At 32.5% G+C, this 8,372-nt stretch overlaps 1 long non-coding RNA gene across 1 annotated transcript; it reads right to left on the bottom strand.

The window, feature by feature from the left end:
- Window positions 1-249: 249 nt before the first annotated feature.
- Window positions 250-1,797, bottom strand: LOC141483472 (uncharacterized). Its single transcript, XR_012466111.1, has 3 exons — window positions 791-1,797; window positions 638-705; window positions 250-577 (listed from the first exon to the last, which is right to left on the bottom strand). It is a non-coding gene; the product is annotated as an uncharacterized lncRNA (long non-coding RNA).
- Between the last annotated feature and the right edge of the window lie 6,575 nt (window positions 1,798-8,372).

The raw sequence follows: 8,372 nt of genomic DNA, 5'->3' as shown, positions 1-8,372 counted from the left end.
CTACTCAGTGAAACAAGACATGTATATCCATCTTATAGATGGCTGCTGTTGCAATTACGAATAAATGAATTTGAATTTTAATTTGAATTTGAAACAGACGATATTGAAGATAGTGAAATTAAAATTATAATCATGTACGATGCAACTCAACAAGTAGACATACGGGAGGTGTTATACTTTATGTGAAATACAGTTATGATTTCACACATTATAAAACATTCATACTAAGAGATAATTACTGGTGTAAAATATTAAAAATCAATTTTATATCCGCAATATATCTGATTGGATGTTTGTACCGTTCACCATCAAGTTCTGAGGCCATATTCATTGAAAACCTAGAAGAAATGTTTGATGTATTATTTAATACTGAATATCGTTGTGTGTTGTAGCATTAAAATTTAAAATAACATAAAAATGAAATGCTATTTGTTTTCTTTTCTTGATATGTGAACTATTCGATACTATGAGATAAAATTCAACAAAATAAAATTTATAGCTTTATTTGTGAATTGATACAGGGTCACTATGTTTCCCTTGATGAATCTACTTCCTAGTAGTACAGTGTTGTGATAACCTAAAATAAGATCAAAATTCATTTATCAATTTTTCAATTGAATGATATTCTAGAGCTTACCTGCTGTCTCCTGGAAGTACACATAAATTCAGCTTTCTGTATCTCATATGCAGAGTCTAAACCATTTTCTGTAATGAAAAGAAATAGTTTTATAATTCAATCGTAATTACCTTCATTTGATGAATTTGTTTATGGCTATACTATCTCACTCACCTGATGTATTATAGCATGTATATAATTGTTTATTTCTTTGTATTGTTGTGATAATCGTAACATTTGATGTTCATGATCTCACTGAATCTCAAGTAATCTTTCCGGAGTGGTGTTCATTGTTTACATTTGAGTCACAGGTTATTCACCTTCAAGGTTGACCCAATCTAGTTAACATTTCTATACCGTCCTCTGCTCTTGCGTCAGTATGAAATTATCCAATCCCGTTTATCCAATGTTCATGATGCGACCTTTAATTGTTTATAACCTTGTACTTATTCTGTACTCATTCTGACATGTATTGAAGAGAGATGGATATTACACTTCTGTACGTTGGGCAAAGTTTCAACTGAAGACGAAGGTTTTAGAGTTCAAATTAGTTTTTTTGTTCAACAAAAACAGTTTTGAAGATTGCCATTTCCATGAGATTGTGGAAAAATGAAAAGTCGTGCAGTATCTGTTGAGAAGATGAGACCTCATATTAATCTGCTCTATTTTTGGTGTTTGATGATATGTCTATCAAGTATAGGCAATATTCCATTCGTTTATTTGTTTGAAGATCTATCGTGGTTTGAAATCCCACTGGAGTCATGAGGTATGTAAAAAAAACTGTTTAAAAAAACCGTTCTATATCGGAATGACAATTTCAAATTCCTTCCGTTCATGCAAAATAATAAACATGAAATGGGTAGTAAAATGTACCTGTTTCACAGGGTCTTTGTTTTGGGACGTACTTTTGGAGCTTTCTGGTTCCCAAGTTTCCATTTTTTTTCAATGCGAAAGGCAGAAAGCAGATTTTGATGGATCATCGTTTTGCTGAACACCCCTCAGTCGCTGATATGCTCAGTTGCTGAGACCATTTGGTTTTGAGCCTATATGTTGACGAGTCCAATTCATTTTGATCATTCCTGATTCTATATTTTCGTCTGAGTTTCCATTCAGATGAACGAAAAACATTATATTCAATTAAATGTCACCACTAACTTGTGAAGATTATTGAGGTCAGTTTCACCTAGGGTTTAAGTATGTTCTGAAGTTATTTTATATATGAGTATCATCTGATTGAAAATTATCATTTTCCTATTTTCATTATATAACATTCATAATATAAGGTGGTATCATCAAACCGGTTGAAAATCGAACAATTTAAAGATTGATCAGTTTAAAAAAATTATAGTCACTTCGTTATTCATTGTATATACTCACCTAATTGTATATCATGTATTTGGGTTATTATTAAAATTTATTTGGGTATTTTAAACTTTTATTTCATTACTCTCTGTCAATACTCAAAAGGTTTCTGAGTTCCACAACACCAAAAACTTCAGTGGCTCTCCGTGGCAATTGACCATAAAAAAAAATAAAAGGTAACGTAGTAATAATAATAACATCGTTTTATGTAGTTGGAAACTATGACCCAGTGCCGCCAGATGAAGAGCTGCCGTTAGCTTGGGCAGTTGTATAAAAAAAATATTATACGCTACAGTGTTAGTTGGCGATTTAAATATTGACTGGTTAACTGATTCTTTTTATGGTAAGAATATTAAAAATATTTGTTCTGCTTATGGTATTTTACAAAGTGTCACAAAGCCTACACGTATTACAGATATCAGTAAGTCATTAATTATGTGATATCCAATATCAATGAAAATAATATAGTAGCTGAAATACATGACTGTCCAAAAATAACAGATCATTCGGTTATTTCAGTTAACTTCTGCAATGAAATCAAGGTTAATAAGAACGTCAAAAAATTTAGAAAAATTAATGAGGAAAATATAGACAGTATTAAAATTAACCTAATGATGCACAACTTTAATTCAACTTCTGTTGACGTTGACACAATTTATAATGAAATTTTGGAGACATGTTATTCTTTAATAAATAGAAATGCCCCAATGTACCAATCAGAGTTGCCATGTTTTCACTATGAGATATATGATTCAATCAAGAAGAGGGATAGAGCATATAAAATTTTCAAATCGAGCTGCAACAACAACAAACAAGATGAATGGGAAAACTTCAAACTATTGTGAAATGATGTTGTCAATCTTTATAAACAAAAAAAATAATTATTATTTTGACAATATTGACAGATATAGACATAATCCCAAAGACTTTGAAGAGACTCGTTAACAGTAATAGCCATAATGACTCGAATTGCGTATATTTTGAATCAAATGAGCATAATCGAGTATTAGGTAACGAGTAACATAGAAATAGCGTGCGGTTTTAATAATTATTTTGTTCATAGTATTGATGATATTTTACGAAGTATTAGCATTACTGAAAGTTGGCACAATGTAAACAATAATCTATATAGTAAATTCGAAAACTTCGAAATGCTCTCTATGATAGATTTGCGGAAAATAGTAACCTAGACAATAAATTCTCCATATATGAAACGCTGAACTGTAAAATGATCGAAACCATCGGTCATATTATTCTAAACTTAATTAATACATCTCTATATACAGTAAAAATACCATATAAATTGAAAAGCAGCACTGTTATTATTATCCCAAAAATAGCAAACACCAATGAAGCCCGTGAATTTCGACACATTAATACTTCGCCCAAATTCTGGAAGTTGCTGTATATGATCAGTTATTACATCACGTCACTAAAAATTCAATTTTGATAGATAATCAATCGGGTTTTCGTGAAAACTTGTCATGTGAAACAGCATTACAGCTCACAATATGTAATATTAAAACTAACTTAGATAACCAGAAATATGATATTGATGTATTTTTAGACCTAGAAATAGCTTTTGAGACAATTGCAGGAGAAATTATGTTGTTGAAATTGGCTCAGTATGGGATTGATGGAAAGGTGTTAGAATGGTTCAGTGATTATTTAAACAATAGAAAACAGAAAGTCCGTTTTGAAGATTCACTATCGAATGAAAAAGACATTGATGTAGGTTTTCCCCAAGGTAGCGTTCTGGGCCCACTTCTTTTTGTTTTATATTTGAACGATATTGAACTTTTTATTGAATCTGAGTTCATAAACCTTTTTGCTGATACGTTGCTTATGTGTAGCGATATGAATTTAGACAGCTATTCATAAAATGGATATAATTTTAGGAGCGGTAAATAAGTATTTATGCACTAACGAATTGAAGTTAAACGTAACAAAAACAAAAGCAATGATATTCATCATGCAATATGAATACAGTTCTCTAGATATCAATGGTTCAAACCTCAATATCAATAACGAGAAAATTGAAGTTGTGTCATCAGTCAAATACCTTGGTTTTCAACTGAATATTTTTTTAAATTTTGACAATCACTTTGAATATATACATAAGAAAATATCGAAAAAACTATATTTTTTCAGTTGAATAGCACAAAATTTGTCAATGCAGACCAAAGTAACAGTTTACAATACTATTATCCAACCACACTTTGATTATTGTGCGTCATAATTATTTTTATTCAACCTCAATAAATTAAATATGCTACAAAAAACTACAAAATCGAGGGGTGAGAGTAATCTTGAAAACAAATCACCGTACTCCCATAAAAAGTATGCTTGATTGTTTGAATTGGTTATCAGTTGAAAGTAGACTCTACTATTCTACAATGACTCTAGTATACAAAATTGTAAATGGAATAGCACCAGAATATTTTGAAAATTACATCAAATTCGATAAAAACATTCATAATTATAATACAAGAAATTCCAATAATATACAAATGAACAGACCGGCATTCGGAAGTATCATGAATTCGTTAACTTTTAAGGGCTTCCACGAGTTCAATGAATTACCTGAAGATAAAAAAATATCCATTTTGAAAGATTTTAAAAGAGCACTTGAAGAATTTTAAAAAAAGTAGTAGAATAAAAGTTGTATAGTTATGTGGAATTATTTGGGACATTATTAGCTATCATTTATTGTTTTTCATTGTTTTCAATTTTTCACTAGGGTATTTGTATCTGTAATGAAACCAAATATCACCATTTTAATAATAATTTAATGTATATAGGTACCTACCTATATTCCATTAGCTATTTAAATGTTACTTAACATATGACACTGAAATCTTTTTATGTAATGTTCACTGTCTAGCTACATGCTAGTTTAAATCTCAAATTGTTTGAATTCAAAATTTTTAAATAATTTTTTTCATATTTCATTGTGCTAGTGTTATTATTACACTCATAGATATGTATATTAGGTTTCTTATTTCAATAAAGAGTATTATTATATTACTACGTAACACCTGATGAATATTTTGCTGATATGATGAAAAATGAGACTCATAGCGAATTTTGTGAGTTAATAGCAGAAGGATTATTATTCCCATTCAGGTTTGAAGTTTATAGAAACGGTCTCATATATACGGAATCAGGATCTGACGATTATCCGGTAAGGCGTTTACGATTCAGCAAAGATTTGTCCAGTAGGCATTTTGATGCCTGTCTTTCCATAGCAGCACAAAAAATTACTCGGCGTCGTATGGAGGTAGCTGTAGAAGAACAGATTGCCTATATTTTCCAGGCTGCAAACCCTGGAAAAAGCGGAAGGTTATAAAATGCTAAAAGTGGCCAGTCATAGGACTTGTACCTAACATCTGGTAATGCCGTGGTGGAGAAATTCTAATGCCCCCGTCCACAGAGCAAAAGCTACATAGGAAAAAAACCAAGGAAAGATAAATAGATAAGATAAGTAAAGATAAAGATAATTAGTGATCTGAATCATCAGAATCAGCACTAAAGTACTCCTCTTCAGTCAAGTTTGAATCATTGTCTACAAAGGAAGATTTCAGATCCTTAACATGCCAACGTCCGAGGTCTTCACCATCCATGTCTTTTAGTTCATATACCAAATTAGATATAACCTTAGAAACAATACGAGGTATAAATTTAGGAGCCAGTTTAGCAGAATAATTATTACCCGCTGCAGACAGAGTTACATTTCGCTTCTAAAGTCTGTCACCAACATGAAATGTGAGTTCCCGCTTTCTCAAGTTATACTGACGAGCATTCCTAAGATAGGCTTGATGTAATTTCCTGCGAACATCAATAAATAATTTAGATAACTCTTGAATATCATCAATTCGTTGAGATTTATCAGAGATTGTAGGGATGTTAGTTTCATTTTCTGAGATTTTGCCATAAAAATCTCCAGTAACAGGAATGTTCCTTGCAAAATTTAAGAAAGCAGGAGAATACTCAGTCACATCGTGTTTTGTTGATCTAATAGCTTGGGCAACTTTATAGATAGAAGAATCCCACGTTTTATGATTCTCATGAATATAACAGCGAATTGAGGTAACTATAACTTTGTTAGCTCTTTTAGCAAAATTAGCTTGTGGATGATATTTAGCATTATACCAAATTTTCTGAACTCTGTAGTCTTCCATTAGTTTCTTAAATTCCTTACTAATGAATTGACTTCCATTGTCCACGACAAAAATTTGAGGTACTCCATAAATTAAGAAAACATTGTTCTCTATGAACTTGATAATACCTTTTGAGGTTGCTTTAGACATAGGATGAACTAAGACATATTTGGTAAACCAATCGACAACAACTAACACATACTGATTACCACTTTTGGACCTAGGATAAGGACCTAACAAATCTGCAGAAATACATTGAAAGGGAAAATTAACATTTTTGTAAGATCCCATATGACCTGCTTTAGGTAAATTAGAACTCTTACAAGCAGCACAAACCGGACATTTCCTAACATATTTATATACATCTTTTCTTACTTGAGGCCAATAATACAGTTCTAGAATACGAGAAAGGGTTTTAGATATTCCTAAATAAGCGGCAGTTTCTTTATCATGGTAGAATTGCAGTATTTCCTGTCGATTGGCAGTAGGTACCACAATTTTCCAGTCGGTAAGATTACTAACTATATTGTGATAAGAAAAGATATGTTTATAGATAACACCATTTTCGACACGGAAAGAAGGATAGTCTTCTGGTTTGGTCTTGATCTTTTCTATCAAAGACGTATACCAGGCATCAGGCTGAAAAGTAGAAATATCGATAACAGAAACCTCAGCAATGGAACGAGATAAAGCATCAGCAACTACATTCAAGGAACCTTTTCGATGTTTAATAGTAAAATCAAACTGTGAAAGTTTCACTGCCCATCTAGTCAAACGTCCAGAAGGGTTAGATAGATTATAAAGATAAATAAGGGAAGAATGATCAGTCTCAATAGTGAACTTGGTGCCTTCGATATAGCTACGAAATTTTTCTATACCAAAAATGATAGCTAACAGCTCCTTTTCAGTAACTGTATATTTTCGCTGACATGCAGTGAGAGTCTTACTGGCGTAAGCTACGGGATGTTCAATACCGTCACATTCTTGATACAAAATACTTCCTACACCTGTATCAGAAGCGTCACACTGAATCACAAATGGTTTTGTGAAGTCAGGGCTAGCAAGTACTGGAGCAGACGTTAGGCGAGACTTAATCTCCGTAAAAGCAGCCTCTGCCTCAGGAGTCCAAGTTATTTGTTGGCCTTTTTTACGACCATGAAGAAGATCCGATATAGGAGAGCATATTGACGAAAAATCTTTAATGAAGCGACGATACCAACTAACAAGACAGATCAAACGTTTGATTTCCGTGGTGTTTTTCGGGGTTGGGTAATTAACAATCGCTGAAACTTTCTCAGGGTCTGTTCTCAAACCTTGTTGATCCACAACAAAACCCAAATAAACAAGAGAAGGCCGACAGAACTCACACTTATCTAAATTAATGGTAAGATTGGCATTTTTGAGTCTAAGAAATACTTCCTTCAAAATTTTAATATGAAGATCAAAAGTAGGGGTGGCCACAATGATGTCATCGAGATAAACGAAACAAAATGGAGCCAAAGAAGGTCCAATAACGATATCCATCAATCGTGCCATTAGTTTCGGACTATTTCTGAGACCGAAAGGAGAAACTGTGAATTCAAAAAGACCTTTACCATATACTGCAAAAGCTGCTTTCTGTCTAGAAGATTCGTCTAAGGGAATTTGGAAAAAAGCTTTGGTCAAATCAATTGAGGAAAGATATCTAGCATCTCGTAATTTATTAAGAATACTATCAATAAGAGGCATAGGATAATTATCATTGACCGTAACTTCATTCAATTTCCTACCATCAAAACACACACGAAAATCTCCTGAGCGTTTAGGAACCAACCATAATGGACTACACCAGGGAGATTGAGAAGGTTGAACAACCTTAAGCTTAAGCATCTCCTCAATTTCCTTGTTCAAGTGTTCCTGCATTGTAGGAGATAAAGGATACTGACGTTGAACAATTGGTTTAGAATCACCAGTATCTATATGGTGAGTCAACAGATGAGTGCGACCAAGTCTATCTTTGGGAGCTATGGTTTTAAAACATTCAATTACTTCCTGAAGTTCGGTTTTTTGGGAATTAGATAGTTCAGAGAATGGTTGGATAGTATTCACTGTACAGATAGAGAATTGGACCGAATAAGATAAGCTTCTGAAGTTAGCGTTAATACAAAAAAGCTCAAAAAAATCCATTCCTAAGATAAGAGTGTGAGTTACTGAAGGAATAATAAGAATTTTCAATTCTTTTGAAACACCATTGA

This window comes from Leptinotarsa decemlineata, unplaced genomic scaffold, assembly GCF_025532065.1.
Source record: "Leptinotarsa decemlineata unplaced genomic scaffold, Ldec_3_MD MMD2_tig00003557_RagTag_RagTag, whole genome shotgun sequence".
Classification (NCBI taxonomy): domain Eukaryota; kingdom Metazoa; phylum Arthropoda; class Insecta; order Coleoptera; family Chrysomelidae; genus Leptinotarsa; species Leptinotarsa decemlineata.
The sequence above is the reverse complement of the archived record's forward strand: the minus strand, read 5'-3'. Positions and strand labels throughout refer to the sequence as shown.